Source organism: Pseudophryne corroboree, chromosome 4, assembly GCF_028390025.1.
Source record: "Pseudophryne corroboree isolate aPseCor3 chromosome 4, aPseCor3.hap2, whole genome shotgun sequence".
NCBI classification, from domain to species: Eukaryota; Metazoa; Chordata; class Amphibia; order Anura; family Myobatrachidae; genus Pseudophryne; species Pseudophryne corroboree.
Window position 1 is genome coordinate 889167785 of NC_086447.1, and position 18637 is coordinate 889186421.

Here is an 18637-nt window from a genome sequence, read left to right on the forward strand (position 1 = left end):
TAATTCTGCACCACCAAATTCAAGGTATGTGCAAAACATGGGACGTGCTGGAATTTGCCCATATTTAATGCACACACAATATTGCTGGAGTTGTCCGATGCCACAAATCCACAGGAGAGTCCAATTGGGGTAAGCCATTCTGCGATGATCTTCCTCAGTTGCCGTAAGAGGTTTTTAGCTGTGTGCGTATTCTGGAAAGCGGTGATACAAAGCGTAGCCTGCCTAGGAAAGAGTTGGCGTTTGCGAGATGCTGCTACTGGTGCCGCCGCTGCTGTTCTTGCGGCGGGAGTCCATACATCTACCCAGTGGGCTGTCACAGTCATATAGTCCTGAGTCTGCCCTGCTCCACTTGTCCACATGTCCGTGGTTAAGTGGACATTGGGTACAACTGCATTTTTTAGGACACTGGTGAGTCTTTTTCTGAGGTCTGTGTACATTTTCGGTATCGCCCGCCTAGAGAAATGGAACCTAGATGGTATTTGGTACCGGGTACACAGTACCTCAAACAAGTCTATAGTTGGCTCTGCAGTAATGATGGATACCGGAACCACGTTTCTCACCGCCCAGGATGCCAAGGCCTCAGTTATCCGCTTTGCAGCAGGATGACTGCTGTGATATTTCATCTTCCTCGCAAAGGACTGTTGGACAGTCAATTGCTTGGTGGAAGTAATAAAAGTGGTCTTACGACTTCCCCTCTGGGATGACCATCGACTCCCAGCAGCAACAACAGCAGCGCCAGCAGCAGTAGGCGTTACACGCAAGGATGCATCGGAGGAATCCCAGGCAGGAGAGGACTCGTCAGAATTGCCAGTGACATGGCCTGCAGGACTATTGGCATTCCTGGGGAAGGAGGAAATTGACACTGAGGGAGTTGGTGGGGTGGTTTGCGTGAGCTTGGTTACAAGAGGAAGGGATTTACTGGTCAGTGGACTGCTTCCGCTGTCGCCCAAAGTTTTTGAACTTGTCACTGACTTATGATGAATGCGCTGCAGGTGACGTATAAGGGAGGATGTTCCGAGGTGGTTAACGTCCTTACCCCTACTTATTACAGCTTGACAAAGGCAACACACGGCTTGACAAATGTTGTCCGCATTTCTGTTGAAATACTTCCACACCGAAGAGCTGATTTTTTTGGTATTTTCACCAGGCATGTCAATGGCCATATTCCTCCCACGGACAACAGGTGTCTCCCCGGGTGCCTGACTTAAACAAACCACCTCCCCATCAGAATCCTCCTGGTCAATTTCCTCCCCAGCGCCAGCAACACCCATATCCTCCTCATCCTGGTGTACTTCAACACTGACATCTTCACTCTGACTATCAGGAACTGGACTGCAGGTGCTCCTTCCAGCACTTGCAGGGGGCGTGCAAATGGTGGAAGGCGCATGCTCTTCACGTCCAGTGTTGGGAAGGTCAGGCATCGCAACCGACACAATTGGACTCTCCTTGTGGATTTGTGATTTCGAAGAACGCACAGTTCTTTGCTGTGCTTTTGCCAGCTTAAGTCTTTTCATTTTTCTAGCGAGAGGCTGAGTGCTTCCATCCTCATGTGAAGCTGAACCACTAGCCATGAACATAGGCCAGGGCCTCAGCCGTTCCTTGCCACTCCGTGTGGTAAATGGCATATTGGCAAGTTTACGCTTCTCCGACGACGATTTTATTTTAGATTTTTGAGTCCTTTTTTTACTGATATTTGGTGTTTTGGATTTTTCATGCTCTGTACTATGACATTGGGCATCGGCCTTGGCAGACGACGTTGATGGCATTTCATCGTCTCGGCCATGACTAGTGGCAGCAGCTTCAGCACGAGGTGGAAGTCGATCTTGATCTTTCCCTATTTTTGGAACCTCAACATTTTTGTTCTCCATATTTTAATAGGCACAACTAAAAGGCACCTCAGGTTAAAACAATGGAGATGGATGGATACTAGTATACTTATGGATGACGAGTGACTGCCGACACAGAGGTAGCTATAGCCGTGGACTACCGTACTGCGTCTGCTAGTATAGACTGGATGATAATGATATAAAAAATATATATATATCACTACTGCAGGACAGGTATATATTATATAATGACGGAGCTGCTGGACACTGTCAGCAGACTCCTAAACTACTAGTATGAAGAAGATAGAAAAAAAAAAACCACCACAGGTAGGTATACAATTATGGACGAGCGACTGCCGACACAGAGGTAGCTACAGCCGTGGACTACCGTACTGCGTCTGCTAGTATAGACTGGATGATAATGATATAAAAAATATATATATATATCACTACTGCAGGACAGGTATATATTATATAATGACGGACCTGCTGGACACTGTCAGCAGACTCCTAAACTACTAGTATGAAGAAGATAGAAAAAAAAAACCCCACCACAGGTAGGTATACAATTATGGACGAGCACTGCCGACACAGAGGTAGCTACAGCCGTGGACTACCGTACTGCGTCTGCTAGTATAGACTGGATGATAATGATATAAAAAATATATATATATATATCACTACTGCAGGACAGGTATATATTATATAATGACGGACCTGCTGGACACTGTCAGCAGACTCCTAAACTACTAGTATGAAGAAGATAGAAAAAAAAAACCCACCACAGGTAGGTATACAATTATGGACGAGCACTGCCGACACAGAGGTAGCTACAGCCGTGGACTACCGTACTGCATCTGCTAGTATAGACTGGATGATAATGATATAAAAAATATATATATATCACTACTGCAGGACAGGTATATATTATATAATGACGGACCTGCTGGACACTGTCAGCAGACTCCTAAACTACTAGTATGAAGAAGATAGAAAAAAAAACCCACCACAGGTAGGTATACAATTATGGATGAGCGACTGCCGACACAGAGGTAGCTACAGCCGTGGACTACCGTACTGCGTCTGCTAGTATAGAATGGATGATAATGATATAAAATATATATATATATATATATATCACTACTGCAGGACAGGTATATATTATATAATGACGGACCTGCTGGACACTGTCAGCAGACTCCTAAACTACTAGTATGAAGAAGATAGAAAAAAAAAACCCACCACAGGTAGGTATACAATTATGGACGAGCACTGCCGACACAGAGGTAGCTACAGCCGTGGACTACCGTACTGCGTCTGCTAGTATAGACTGGATGATAATGATATAAAAAATATATATATATCACTACTGCAGGACAGGTATATATTATATAATGACGGACCTGCTGGACACTGTCAGCAGACTCCTAAACTACTAGTATGAAGAAGATAGAAAAAAAAAACCACCACAGGTAGGTATACAATTATGGACGAGCGACTGCCGACACAGAGGTAGCTACAGCCGTGGACTACCGTACTGCGTCTGCTAGTATAGACTGGATGATAATGATATAAAAAAAATATATATATATCACTACTGCAGGACAGGTATATATTATATAAATGACGGACCTGCTGGACACTGTCAGCAGACTCCTAAACTACTAGTATGAAGAAGATAGAAAAAAAAAACCACCACAGGTAGGTATACAATTATGGACGAGCACTGCCGACACAGAGGTAGCTACAGCCGTGGACTACCGTACTGCGTCTGCTAGTATAGACTGGATGATAATTATATAAAAAATATATATATATCACTACTGCAGGACAGGTATATATTATATAATGACGGACCTGCTGGACACTGTCAGCAGACTCCTAAACTACTAGTATGAAGAAGATAGAAAAAAAAAACCCACCACAGGTAGGTATACAATTATGGACGAGCACTGCCGACACAGAGGTAGCTACAGCCGCGGACTACCGTACTGCATCTGCTAGTATAGACTGGATGATAATGATATAAAAAATATATATATATATCACTACTGCAGGACAGGTATATATTATATAATGACGGACCTGCTGGACACTGTCAGCAGACTCCTAAACTACTAGTATGAAGAAGATAGAAAAAAAAAACCCACCACAGGTAGGTATACAATTATGGACGAGCACTGCCGACACAGAGGTAGCTACAGCCGTGGACTACTGTACTGCGTCTGCTAGTATAGACTGGATGATAATGATATAAAAAATATATATATATCACTACTGCAGGTATATATTATAATTTAATGAATGACGGACCTGCTGGACACTGTCTGTCAGCAGAATGCGTTTATAGAATTAAAAAAAAAAACACCACACGAGTGTTTAACTTTTTCAGGCAGACAATATACTGGTGGTCACTGGTCAGTCACACTGGCAGCAAAAGTGTGCACTGTTATGTACTCCTGCTATAACTGCTCCCCAGTCTCCCCCACAATTAAGCTGTGTGAGCAGTGAGCACTCAGCACAGTCAGATATACATAGATGATATTATCAATCATGCAGCACACTGAGGCTGAGCACAGATATGGTATGTGACTGTGTATCGTTTTTTTTCAGGCAGAGAACGGATTTTAAATAATAAATAAAACTGGTGGTCACTAGTATAACTATCAGCAAAACTCTGCACTCTCTGAGTACTCCAGTCCTAATGCTCCCCAAAATTACTAAAATTAAATTACTAGTAAATCAAGTGTCTCACTCTCTATCTAAACGGAGAGGACGCCAGCCACGTCCTCTCCCTATCAATCTCAATGCACGTGTGAAAATGGCGGCGACGCGCGGCTCCTTATATAGAATCCGAGTCTCGCGATAGAATACGAGCCTCACGAGAATCCGACAGCGGGATGATGACGTTCGGGCGCGCTCGGGTTAACCGAGCAAGGCGGGAAGATCCGAGTCTGCCTCGGACCCGTATAAAAAGGCTGAAATTCGGGCGGGTTCGGATTCCGAGGAACCGAACCCGCTTATCTCTAATTAAAACCATAAAAAAATAAAATAATAATACATGCACATATATGACCCAGAGCCTTAACTCAAATTTAATTCTTAACAGCAAAGAAAAAATTCAATGCAGCCTGTCTTACTTGTCTTGCTGCTGATAAAGACAGGCTGCGAGAGACACAGTACAGGAGCAGAGGGAGAGATCCTCTGCTCTCCTCGGAGCACATCTACCCTGCTCCACGAGTCCACAGGCTGCTCTTTTTCCACTTCTTACTTACCCCCGGAGTCCCCCCCTTAATCCGGCTCTGTCCAGAGGGATTGGTACGCAGGTCTCACCCTCGCCGTCCGTCCCAGAGCCGTGCCGCTATCCTCCTCGCAGAGCCGGAAGAGAGAAGCCGGGTGAGTATGAGAAGAAAAGAAGACTTCAGAGGCGGCAGAAGACATCTTGATCTTCATAGAGGTAACGCACAGCGGTGAAGCTGTGCGCCATTGCTCCCATTCACCTCACACACTTTGGTCACTGTAAGGGTGCAGGTCGCAGGGGGGGAGCCCTGGGCAGCAATAAAAACCTCTCTAATGGCAAAAGTACATATATACATGTACAGCTGGGCACTGTACATGTATATAAAGAGCCCCCGCCATGTTTTGGGGAATTTTGAGCGGGACAGAAGCCCGCCGCAGAGGGGACGGGGCTTCTCCCTCAGCACTCACCAGCGCCGTTTTCTCCACAGCACAGCGCTGAGAGGAAGCTCCCCAGACTCTCCCCTGCTTACTGACGGTGACAGTGGGTTTTTCAAGAGGGGGGGGGGGGCACATAATTGGCGCATATACATTCATAGCAGCGCTACTGGGTAAACATTCTGTGTTTTTTCCTGGGTCATATAGCGCTGGGGTGTGTGCTGGCATACTCTCTCTCTGTCTCTCCAAAGGGCCTGGTGGGGAACCTGCCTTCAGAAAAGAGCTTCCCTGTGTGTGTGTGTGTGTGTGTGTGTGTGTGTGTGTGTGTGTGTGTGTGTGTGTGTGTGGGGGTGTCGGTACGCGTGTGTCGACATGTATGAGGTTGAAGGCTCACCTAAGGAGGAGGGGGTGTGTATGAATATATGGTCTCCGTCGGCAGCGCAGACACTTGACTGGATGGATATGTGGAATGTCTTAAGTGCTAATGTAAATTTATTGCACAAAAGATTAGACAAAGCTGAGGCTAGGGAACAGTCAGGTAGTCAAACCGTGTCTGTCCCAATGTCGCCGGAACCTTCGGGGTCTCAGAAGCGCACACTATCCCAAATAGTTGACACAGATACCGACACAGATTCAGACTCCAGTGTCGACTACGACAGTGGCGGATCTAGACTTAACTTTTAGGGGGGGGGGGGGCGGTTTAAGAATTATGACTCCTCACCCTAATCATAGCCCCTCCCACTTAGTAATGCCCTTCCCGTCCGCTTCTAAAATTTCCTATTGTTGCCATTACTAATAAAATGTTGCCAGTTAGTGGAGAGAACCCTGCGCACTGGTGATACAGACTGGCGAATCGCCATTCCTTCCATCAGGGGTGGTAGAGGCTAAGACAGTAGGGCAATTTAAACATGCATGGGATAGACACAAGGATATTCTTACAAAGAAATAAGGATCAGATAAGGTTAGAGATAAAAATAATGTAAAAAAAAAAAAGGGGCAGACTAGATGGGCCAAGTGGTTCTTATCTGCCGACAAATTCTGTTTCTACAGCACACAGAATGAGCCGAAATTCACATTATAGCACACTGTATGAGCTGAAATTCACATTGTAGCACACAGTATGATCCGAAATTCGGGTTCACTACGATATGCCGGCGGTCGGGCTCCCGGCGACCAGCATACCGGCGCCGGGAGCCCGACCGCCGGCTTACCGACAGTGTGGCGAGCGCAAATGAGCCCCTTGCGGGCTCGCTGCGCTCGCCACGCTACGGGCACGGTGGCGCGCTACACGCGCCACACTATTTTATTCTCACTCCAGGGGGGTCGTGGACCCCCACGAGGGAGAATAAGTGTCGGTATGCCGGCTGTCGGAATCCCGGCGCCGGTATACTGTGCGCCGGGATCCCGTCAGTCGGCATACAGAAGACCACCCCCGAAATTCACATTATAGTACACTGAATGAGCCGAAATTCACATTGTAGCACACTGAATGAGCCGAAATTCACATTATAGCACACTGTATGAGCTGAAATTCACATTATAGCATGCAGAATGAGCCAAAATTCACATTATAGCACGCAGAATGAGCCAAAATTCACATTATAGCATGCAGAATGAGCCAAAATTCACATTATAGCACGCAGAATGAGCCGAAATTTTCATCATAGCACACTGAATGAGCCGAAATTCACATTATAGCACACCGAATGAGCCGGAATTCACATTATAGCACGCAGAATGAGCCGAAATTCACATTATAGCACGCAGAATGAGCCAAAATTCACATTATAGCATGCAGAATGAGCCAAAATTCACATTATAGCACGCAGAATGAGCCGAAATTTTCATCATAGCACACTGAATGAGCCGAAATTCACATTATAGCACACTGAATGAGCCGAAATTCACATTATAGCACGCAGAATGAGCCGAAATTCACATTATAGCACGCAGAATGAGCCAAAATTCACGTTACAGCACGCAGAATGAGCCGAAATTCACATCATAGCACACTGTATGAGCTGAAATTCACATTACAGCACGTAGAATGAGCCGAAATTCACATTACAGTACACTGAATGAGCCAAAATAATGCAGGCACTGGGGGCAAGGGGAATCCTACCCCCTAATTAACTTACACTGGGGCAACGAGGGAAAAAAACACAGGGGAGCCTGCCCGCTTCTTTACTCAGAGTATTGCAGCGTAAGGGCTTAAACAGTATCTCACCCCAAGCTGCAGGCCTGCGGCTCTTTGTCCCATGTCTCACTGTCTGAGGTCCGCTTCTGAACTGGAGGTCCTCTGCCAGGTCAGTCATGTGTCCCGCCACTCCACTCAAATGGCCATCGAGTTGTCCCTGTCTTGGAGAGACATGGCACACCGACACTTTAGCTAGGAGGGGAGGGGGGGAGACGTGGCACACACACACTTTAGCTAGGAGGAGGGGGGGGGACGTGGCACCCACACACTTTAGCTAGGAGAAGAGTGGGGGAGACATGGCACACCGACACTTTAGCTAGGAGGGGAGGGGGGGGGGGAGACGTGGCACACACACACTTTAGCTAGGAGGAGGGGGGGGAGACGTGGAACACACACACTTTAGCTAGGAGGGGGGACATATACACTTTAGTTAGGAGAAGAGGGGGGAGAAATGGCACACAGGCACTTTAGCTAGGAGCGGAGGGGGGAGACATGGAACACAGAGGGCACACACACAGGAGGGCACATACACACACACACACACACACACACACACACTTACTTTAGCTTGGAGGGGAGGAGACATGGCATACACTGACAGTGACCCCTACTCATATTTTGTCCGCAGCATCATGAGGAGTCGAGATGGAGGCCGGGTCCCGCCGCGGTGTTGGGAACGGGGTGGAGAGCGGTGCAGCGCGGCGGGGGACGGGGAGAGAGAGAGAGAGCGTCCTGACGCACGTACAGGGAGGAGGGGGCGTGGTCAGAACAGAGGCCGCTGTATGCGCGTCAGGACGCTCTCTCTCTCTCCCCTTCCCCCGCCGCCCTGCACCGCTCTCCGCCCCGTTCCCAACACCGCGGCGGGATCTGGCCTCCATCCCGGTGCCGGTATGTGTAGGGGGGGGCGTTCGCCCTAATCACCCCCCGCTAAATCTGCCACTGGACTACGATGATGCAAAATTACAGCCAAGAGTGGCTAAATGTATTCGATATCTGATTATTGCAATAAAAGAGCTTTTGCATATCACAGGGGAACCCCCTGTCCCTGACACGAGGGTACACATGTATAAAGGGAAAAAGCCTGAGGTCACCTTTCCATCCTCACATGAGCTGAACGAATTATGCGAAAAAGCTTGGGAAACCCCAGACAAAAGACTGCAGGTTCCCCAAAAGGATTCTTATGGCGTATCCTTTCCCGCAAAAGGACAGAATACGGTGGGAATCCTCTCCTAGGGTAGACAAAGCATTGACGCGCTTATCAAAAAAGATAGCGCTGCCATCCCAAGATACGGCTACCCTCAAGGATCCTGCTGACCGCAAGCAGGAGGTTACCATGAAGTCCATTTACACACATTCTGGTGCAATACTCAGACCGGCAATTGCGTCGGCCTGGGTTTGTAGTGCTGTAGCGGCATGGGCAGATTCCTTATCAGCGGAAATTGAGACCCTTGATAAGGATACCATTTTAATGACCCTAGGGCATATAAAAGATGCTGTGTTATATATGAGGGATGCTCAAAGAGACATTTGTTTACTGAGTTCCAGAATAAACGCTATGGGGTAAATTTACTAAGGTCCCGATTTTGACCGAGATGACGTTTTTTCATCAAAGTGTCATCTCGGTAATTTACTAAGCAATAATCACGGCAGTGATGAGGGCATTCGTAATTTTTTGGAAGTCCAACAAAAAAATTACGAATGAATACACCATCGGTCAAAACGCGGCTGTTTAACTATGAATCTCGGTAATTTACTAAGAAGTGCAAAGCAAAAAAAAACAAACACTGCCGTGAAAAATTACAACTCGTAAAAAAGTGCAAAAAAAAAAACAGACCTGCTTTTTTAATCCGTGATTGTATAGGCATGCAGGGATCCATGAGATCCGTGCATGTATATCAGTGGGAAGGGGTGGGAAAGTGGTTATTTTCTTTAAAAAAATTGCGTGGGGTCCCCCCTCCTAAGCATAACCAGCCTCGGGCTCTTTGAGCCGATCCTGGTTGCAGAAATATGGGGAAAAAATTGACAGGGGTTCCCCCATATTTAAGCAACCAGCATCGGGCTCTGCGCCTGGTCCTGGTTCCAAAAATACGGGGGACAAAAAGAGTAGGGGGTCCCCCGTATTTTTAAAACCAGCACCGGGCTCCACTAGCTGGACAGATAATGCCACAGCCGGGGGACACTTTTATATAGTGCCCTGCGGCCGTGGCATCAAATATCCAACTAGTCACCCCTGGCCGGGGTACCCTGGGGGAGTGGGGACCCCTTCAATCAAGGGGTCCCCCCCCCAGCCACCCAAGGGCCAGGGGTGAAGCCCGAGGCTGTCCCCCCCATCCAATTGGCTGCGGATGGGGGGTTGATAGCCTTTTGTGAAAATGAAAAGATATTGTTTTTAGTAGCAGTACTACAAGGCCCAGCAAGCCTCCCCCGCATGCTGGTACTTGGAGAACCACAAGTACCAGCATGCGACGGAAAAACGGGCCCGCTGGTACCTGTAGTACTACTACTAAAAAAATACCCAAAAAAAGACAAGACACACACCTTGAAAGTAAAGATTTATTACATACATCCACACAAACATACATACATACTTACCTTATGTTCACACGAGGGTCTGTCCTCTTCTCCAGTAGAATCCATGGGGTACCTGTTGATTAAATTCTACTCATCAGATCCCGGGTCCCAGGCTCCTCGTAGCATCCATTTGTAATCCACGTACTTGAATAAAATAAAAAAACGGACAACCGAGCCACGCACTGAAAGGGGACCCATGTTTGCACTAGAGATGAGCGGGTTCGGTTCCTCGGAATCCGAACCCGCCCGAACTTCATGTTTTTTTACACGGGTCCGAGCGACTCGGATCTTCCCGCCTTGCTCGGTTAACCCGAGCGCGCCCCGAACGTCATCATCCCGCTGTCGGATTCTCGCGAGACTCGGATTCTATATAAGGAGCCGCGCGTCGCCGCCATTTTCACACGTGCATTGAGATTGATAGGGAGAGGACGTGGCTGGCGCCCTCTCCGTTTATAGAGAGTGAGACTAGAGTAGAGAGAGACACAGTAGTAATTTTGGGGAGCATTAGGAGGAGTACTTTAGGAGGAGTACTACTACTTGCTGAAGTGATAGATAGATAGTGTGACTGTATAATGTATATCTGACTTGTGGGGGAGACACTGACAGTGGGGAGCAGTTAGAGTCTGAGAGCAGGACTCAGGAGTACATATAACGTACAGTGCACACTTTTGCTGCCAGAGTGCCACACTGCCATTGTGACCACACTGACCACCAGTATAATATATATTGTGATTGTCTGCTTAGGAGTACTACTTGCAAGTTGCTGATAGTGTGACCAGTGACCTGACCACCAGTTTATAATAATCACCACCAGTTTAATATATATAATATATATATATAATTGTATATAATATATATATAATATTGTATACCACCTACCCGTGGTTTTTTTTTTTTCTTTCTTCTTGATACATACTACTATAGTAGCTTACTGTAGCAGTCTGCGGTGCTGCTGAGCTGACAGTGTCCAGCAGGTCCGTCATCAGTCATTACATAATAAATATATATTATATACCTGTCCGGCTGCAGTACTAGTGATATTATATATATATATATTGATTTCATCTCATTATCATCCAGTCTATATTAGCAGCAGACACAGTACGGTAGTCCACGGCTGTAGCTACCTCTGTGTCGGCAGTCGCTGGTCCATCCATAATTGTATACCACCTACCCGTGGTTTTTTTTTTTTCTTTCTTCTTGATACTGTCACAACTGAGGGCCTGAGCTGACGGGAGGCAGCCTCAGTTGTAGGGGCTGAGATGTACCGGAACCTGGGAGGTTGTATCAGACCCCTGGACATGTAAGTAACATGAATAATAACTGCCCGAAGGCGTGACCACGACAACTTGGATAAAAGTCAATGATGTTTATTATGACAACTCCGCAACACAGCAGCAGTAAAAGAAAACGTAAAAGTCAGCAAAGAATAAATACAGTTCCTGGGTACTACAGGATGGCAGGAGCCACAGAGCACTGGTAGTGTGAGATAGTTCTTATGATCTTCTAGATGGAAAGTCCTTACCAGGCCCGACTGTAGCAATGGAGATAACCCAGGATTGTGCCAGCTGGTGTTCCAGGAAAAGCTGGGTTGCTGAAGATAAAACAGCTGCTGTGGATACTGGCTGGAACCAGACTGTTGTTAGCACGGAGTGGATACTGGCTGGAACCAGTTAAATAATAAATGAACTTGGGAGCGATGAAATATGAACTGAAATGTAGAACTTGAGAGCGGAGAAATAATAATACCGGTGGAGAGTGGTAAAGTGTAGAAAGGACACCGGCCCTTTAAGGGAAGCTGTACTCTGCTGGAAGCTGAGCTGGAAGCAGGTAATGTTGTAGCTGGAAACAGATGAATCCACAATGGATTGGAGAGTCAGGCTACACCGCAGGTGGAATGCTGGTGCGGGTCTCTATGGTGGAAGTCTTGAGACAGGAGCTGGAACCTGGAAGACAATCACAGGAGAGAGACAAACAGGAACTAGGTTTGACAACCAAAGCACTGACGCCTTCCTTGCTCAGGCACAGTGTATTTATACCTGCAGCAAGGAAGGGATTGGCTAGGCAATTATGCAGATTAACAATACTGACAACAGATTGGAGGAAATGATCAGCTGACAGAATCCAAGATGGCTGCGCCCATGCAGACACTTGGAGGGAAGTTTGGTTTGTAATCCATGTGGTAATGAAAACAGTAATGGCGGCGCCGGCCACTGGAGACAGGAGACGCCAGGCTGACAAGTGCACATCCAACCACGCGGAAACAGCGGAGGCCGCGGCTGACGTAATCGCCACTCTGACACTCTGCATGCAGAAGCTCAGGGACGGCGGCGGAGGCCACGGGAGACGCCATGCCAGATGTAATAAGGCGTTACTGTGACAGCGTCTCAGAGAGACAGGAGAGGATACAGGAATGTGAACATTAGGATAACAGATGGGATCCGGTCCTGGAGCGCTGAGCCAGCCTTAGGAGGCATCTGATGGGTAAGAAATGGCGTCCAGATACCCGGATTGTGACAGCACCCCCCCCTTTAGGAGTGGCCCCAGGACACTTCTTTGGCTTTTGAGGAAACTTGGAATGGAATCTCCGGACCAAGGCAGGAGCATGGACATCAGAAGCATTGGTCCATGAACGTTCCTCAGGGCCGTAACCCTTCCAGTCAATAAGATACTGTAGTTGACCGTAACGGTGACGTGAGTCCAGGATCTTGGCCACTTCATACTCAACGCCTCGTTGAGTTTGGACTTTCGGAGTTGGAGGAAGTGAGGAATGAAACCGATTCAAGATCAGCGGTTTCAACAGGGAAACATGGAATGTCCTGGGTATTTTTAAGAAGGGAGGCAACTGAAGTCTGTAAGCAACAGGATTGATGACTTGTTCAATCTTGAAAGGACCGATATAGCGAGGTGCAAACTTCATACTGGGAACTCTTAACCTCAGATTCTTCGTGGATAACCATACCCGATCACCCACCTTGAGAGCAGGAACTGCTCGACGCTTCTTATCCGCAAACTTCTTGTACCTGAACGATGCCTTGAGCAGAGCTGATCGTACGCTCTTCCAGATATTGGCAAACTGATGCAAGGTGATATCCACTGCGGGAACAGAAGTTGCTGGAAGCGGTTGGAACTCAGGGACTTTAGGGTGGAATCCAAAGTTAGTGAAGAATGGTGTTGAAGCAGATGAAGAATGATACTGGTTGTTATGACAGAACTCGGCCCAGGGAAGTAATTGAACCCAGTCATCTTGAGAGGAGGACACATAGATGCGGAGGAAGGCCTCCAAGTCCTGATTCACCCTCTCGGTTTGACCATTGGTCTGAGGATGGTAAGCCGTGGAAAACTGTAGCTTGACTTGAAGGACTTGACATAAACTCCGCCAGAATTTGGCTGTGAATTGAACTCCTCGATCTGAGATAATTTCTTCAGGAAGACCGTGGAGTCGGAAGATCTCTTGTATGAATACTTGAGCCAACTTGGAAGCTGACGGAAGACCGGTGAGAGGAATGAAGTGTGCCATCTTGGTGAACCGGTCAACTACCACCCAGATGGTATTGAACTTGTTGCACATGGGTAAGTCTGTAATGAAATCCATCGACAAGTGGGTCCATGGTCGACGGGGAACGGATAGTGGAACCAGTTGCCCCGCAGGCGACTGGCGGGATACTTTATGTTGGGCACACTTTGGGCAAGATGCAATAAACTCCAAGACGTCCTTTTTCAGAGTTGGCCACCAATAGGACCTAGAGATAAACTCCAGGGTTTTTTGGATACCTGTATGTCCGGCAAAACGGGAAGCATGGGCCCAATGCATGAGCTTCTTCCTTAGCATCGGCTTCACAAAACTTTTCCCTGATGGGGGCGTAGAGTCCATCCCTACCGTGGAGAATGCCAACGGATTTATAATAGGATGCTTGTCTGAAGACTCTGACTCATTTTCTTGCTCCCATGAGCGGGAAAGGGCATCGGCCTTGCGATTCTGAGAGCCCGGACAGAACTGGAGTTTAAAGTCGAACCTGGAAAAGAAAAGTGCCCATCTGGCCTGACGAGGGTTGAGACATTGTGCGCCCTTCAGGTATAAAAGGTTCTTGTGGTCTGTAAGTATGGTGATTGAATGAGAAGCTCCCTCCAACAGATACCTCCACTCTTCTAGAGCGAGCTTGATGGCTAGCAACTCCTGGTCGCCAATGGCATAGTTGCGCTCAGCTGGGGAGAACTTCCGGGAGAAGAAACTGCAAGGGTGTAAATGGCCATCTTTAGCCCTCTGAGATAACACCGCTCCTACTCCAACGGAGGAGGCATCCACCTCTAAGATGAAAGGAGAGTCGATGTCAGGCTGTTTCAGAACAGGCGCAGAGATGAACCTTTGTTTTAAAAGATGAAATGCTTGCATGGCTTCTTCAGACCACTTGGACGGGTTAGCACCCTTCTTAGTGAAAGCAGTAATAGGCGCCACAATGGTGGAAAAGTCTCGTATAAACTTTCGGTAATAGTTGGCGAACCCTAAGAACCTCTGGACCCCTTTGAGGGTTAAGGGTACCGGACAATTTTGGATTGCTTGTAGTTTCTCAGGATCCATCTCTAGTCCGGAACCGGACACAATGTACCCTAGAAACGGAATGGACTTGACTTCAAAGACGCATTTTTCTAATTTGCAATAGAGATGATTGACACGGAGACGGGACAGAACCTCTTTAACCCAAAAACGATGTTCCTCTAAATCGTTGGCAAAAATGAGGATATCGTCTAGATAGACCACGACATGACGGTATAGAATGTCTCTGAAGATCTCATTGACAAAATGCTGGAAGACAGCTGGAGCATTGCTCAATCCGAAGGGCATGACGAGGTACTCATAATGTCCGTCACGGGTGTTAAAGGCGGTCTTCCACTCGTCACCCTCACGGATCCGGATGAGATTGTATGCACCTCTCAAGTCCAGCTTTGTAAAGATGGTAGCTCCGCTAACTCTGTCAAAGAGCTCAGTAATCAGGGGTAAAGGATAACGGTTCTTGATGGTAATGTCGTTCAAACCTCTGTAGTCGATGCACGGCCGCAGACCACCATCTTTCTTTTTTACAAAAAAGAAGCCTGCGCCGGCTGGAGAGGAAGAAGGTCGAATGAACCCCTTTGCTAGGTTCTCTTTAATATATTCCTCCATAGAATGCGTCTCAGGCAGAGACAACGGATAAGTTCGGCCTCGAGGTGGAACCTTCCCTGGAACGAGATCAATCGGACAGTCCCATTCTCTATGAGGAGGAAGGATATCAGCAGGAGCTTTACTGAACACATCCGTGAAATCTTGATATGGAGGAGGTGGAACATCAGACGACCTGGGGGAGGAAGAACAGACAGGCAATACTTTAAACAAACATGTCTCAGCACAGGAGGAACCCCATGCCAGGATTTGCGTAGTCGTCCAATCAATTGTAGGATTGTGAAGACGGAGCCATGGAAGGCCCAGGACCACAGGATGTGTGGCTCTTGGAATCACTAAAAAAGAAATAAGTTCGGAATGAAGAACTCCCACTCTCAGACGAACTGGTAGAGTCCTTAAAGAAATAACTGCATCAAAAATTTTGTGCCATCCATGGCAGTTAAAGAAATGGACGAAGGAAGTCTCTCGGTGGGTAGGGACCACCGTTTAACATAGGCTTCGGTAATAAAGTTCCCAGCTGCTCCGGAATCAAGGAGGGCAATGACGTTCCGATAACGTTGAGCAACTTGAAGCGAGACTGGGAGATTACAATCTTGAGGAGATGGAGAGGAGATCATTACTCCTAGCCGGCCCTCTCCTTGGCGAGCTAGGATTTGGAGTTTCCCAGACGTTTGGGACAGGCATTAATGGTGTGAGACGGAGCTGCACAATAGAGACAGAGAAACTCGGAGAGACGTCTTCGGCGCTCAGCAGGAGTTAAACGGGAACGACCAAGTTGCATGGGCTCATCTTTAGATGGTGACAGTTGACGAGGAGGAGGAGCAGAAGATTTTGGAGCAGATGATCTTCCACGCTCAGTTGCTCTCTCTCTGAAACGTAAATCAACTTTCGTGCAGAGTGAGATTAGCTCATCTAACTTAGAAGGTAAGTCTCTGGTAGCTAACTCATCTTTAATACGCTCAGATAAGCCATGCCAGAATGCAGCATACAGGGCCTCGTCGTTCCATGCCAGTTCGGATGCCAGGATCTGGAACTGTATCAGATATTGTCCTACAGTACGTGACCCCTGGCGTAAACGGAGAATCTCGGATGAAGCTGAGGTTACCCGGCCTGGCTCGTCGAAGATGCGCCTGAATGTTGACACGAAGGCAGTGTAGGAAGATAGCAGGGTGTCGGACCTCTCCCATAACGGTGATGCCCAATCAAGGGCTGAGCCACAGAGAAGAGAAATAATGTAGGCAATTTTTGTACGGTCACTGGGAAAATTGCCAGGTTGTAGCTCAAACTGAATCTCACACTGGTTGAGAAATCCCCTGCAGAATCTTGGAGATCCGTCAAATTTTGCTGGCGTTGGAAGATGAAGACGTGGAGCAGAAATGGGTAAGGTGGGTGGGGTTATAGCTGGAGTCACTGTGGTTGACACACCAGACGCGCCTGATCCACGGAGAGTTGTCTGAATCCCATCCAGCCGAGTAGAGAGATCCTGGAGACAGCGGATGATGTGGCCCTGTGCAGCCTCCTGATGTTCTAGTCGGGCTGCCAGTTCTTGCATCGGCCTGGCCGCTTGATCCTGGTCTCCGGCTGGATTCATTAGGTCAGTGCTTACTGTCACAACTGAGGGCCTGAGCTGACGGGAGGCAGCCTCAGTTGTAGCGGCTGAGATGTACCGGAACCTGGGAGGTTGTATCAGACCCCTGGACATGTAAGTAACATGAATAATAACTGCCCGAAGGCGTGACCACGACAACTTGGATAAAAGTCAATGATGTTTATTATGACAACTCCGCAACACAGCAGCAGTAAAAGAAAACGTAAAAGTCAGCAAAGAATAAATACAGTTCCTGGGTACTACAGGATGGCAGGAGCCACAGAGCACTGGTAGTGTGAGATAGTTCTTATGATCTTCTAGATGGAAAGTCCTTACCAGGCCCGACTGTAGCAATGGAGATAACCCAGGATTGTGCCAGCTGGTGTTCCAGGAAAAGCTGGGTTGCTGAAGATAAAACAGCTGCTGTGGATACTGGCTGGAACCAGACTGTTGTTAGCACGGAGTGGATACTGGCTGGAACCAGTTAAATAATAAATGAACTTGGGAGCGATGAAATATGAACTGAAATGTAGAACTTGAGAGCGGAGAAATAATAATACCGGTGGAGAGTGGTAAAGTGTAGAAAGGACACCGGCCCTTTAAGGGAAGCTGTACTCTGCTGGAAGCTGAGCTGGAAGCAGGTAATGTTGTAGCTGGAAACAGATGAATCCACAATGGATTGGAGAGTCAGGCTACACCGCAGGTGGAATGCTGGTGCGGGTCTCTATGGTGGAAGTCTTGAGACAGGAGCTGGAACCTGGAAGACAATCACAGGAGAGAGACAAACAGGAACTAGGTTTGACAACCAAAGCACTGACGCCTTCCTTGCTCAGGCACAGTGTATTTATACCTGCAGCAAGGAAGGGATTGGCTAGGCAATTATGCAGATTAACAATACTGACAACAGATTGGAGGAAATGATCAGCTGACAGAATCCAAGATGGCTGCGCCCATGCAGACACTTGGAGGGAAGTTTGGTTTGTAATCCATGTGGTAATGAAAACAGTAATGGCGGCGCCGGCCACTGGAGACAGGAGACGCCAGGCTGACAAGTGCACATCCAACCACACGGACACAGCGGAGGCCGCGGCTGACGTAATCGCCACTCTGACACTCTGCATGCAGAAGCTCAGGGACGGCGGCGGAGGCCGCGGGAGACGCCATGCCAGATGTAATAAGGCGTTACTGTGACAGCGTCTCAGAGAGACAGGAGAGGATACAGGAATGTGAACATTAGGATAACAGATGGGATCCGGTCCTGGAGCGCTGAGCCAGCCTTAGGAGGCATCTGATGGGTAAGAAATGGCGTCCAGATACCCGGATCGTGACAGATACATACTACTATAGTAGCTTACTGTAGCAGTCTGCGGTGCTGCTGAGCTGACAGTGTCCAGCAGGTCCGTCATCAGTCATTAGTACATAATAAATATATATTATATACCTGTCCGGCTGCAGTACTAGTGTGATATTATATATATATATATTGATTTCATCTCATTATCATCCAGTCTATATTAGCAGCAGACACAGTACGGTAGTCCACGGCTGTAGCTACCTCTGTGTCGGCAGTCGCTGGTCCATCCATAATTGTATACCACCTACCCGTGGTTTTTTTTTTTCTT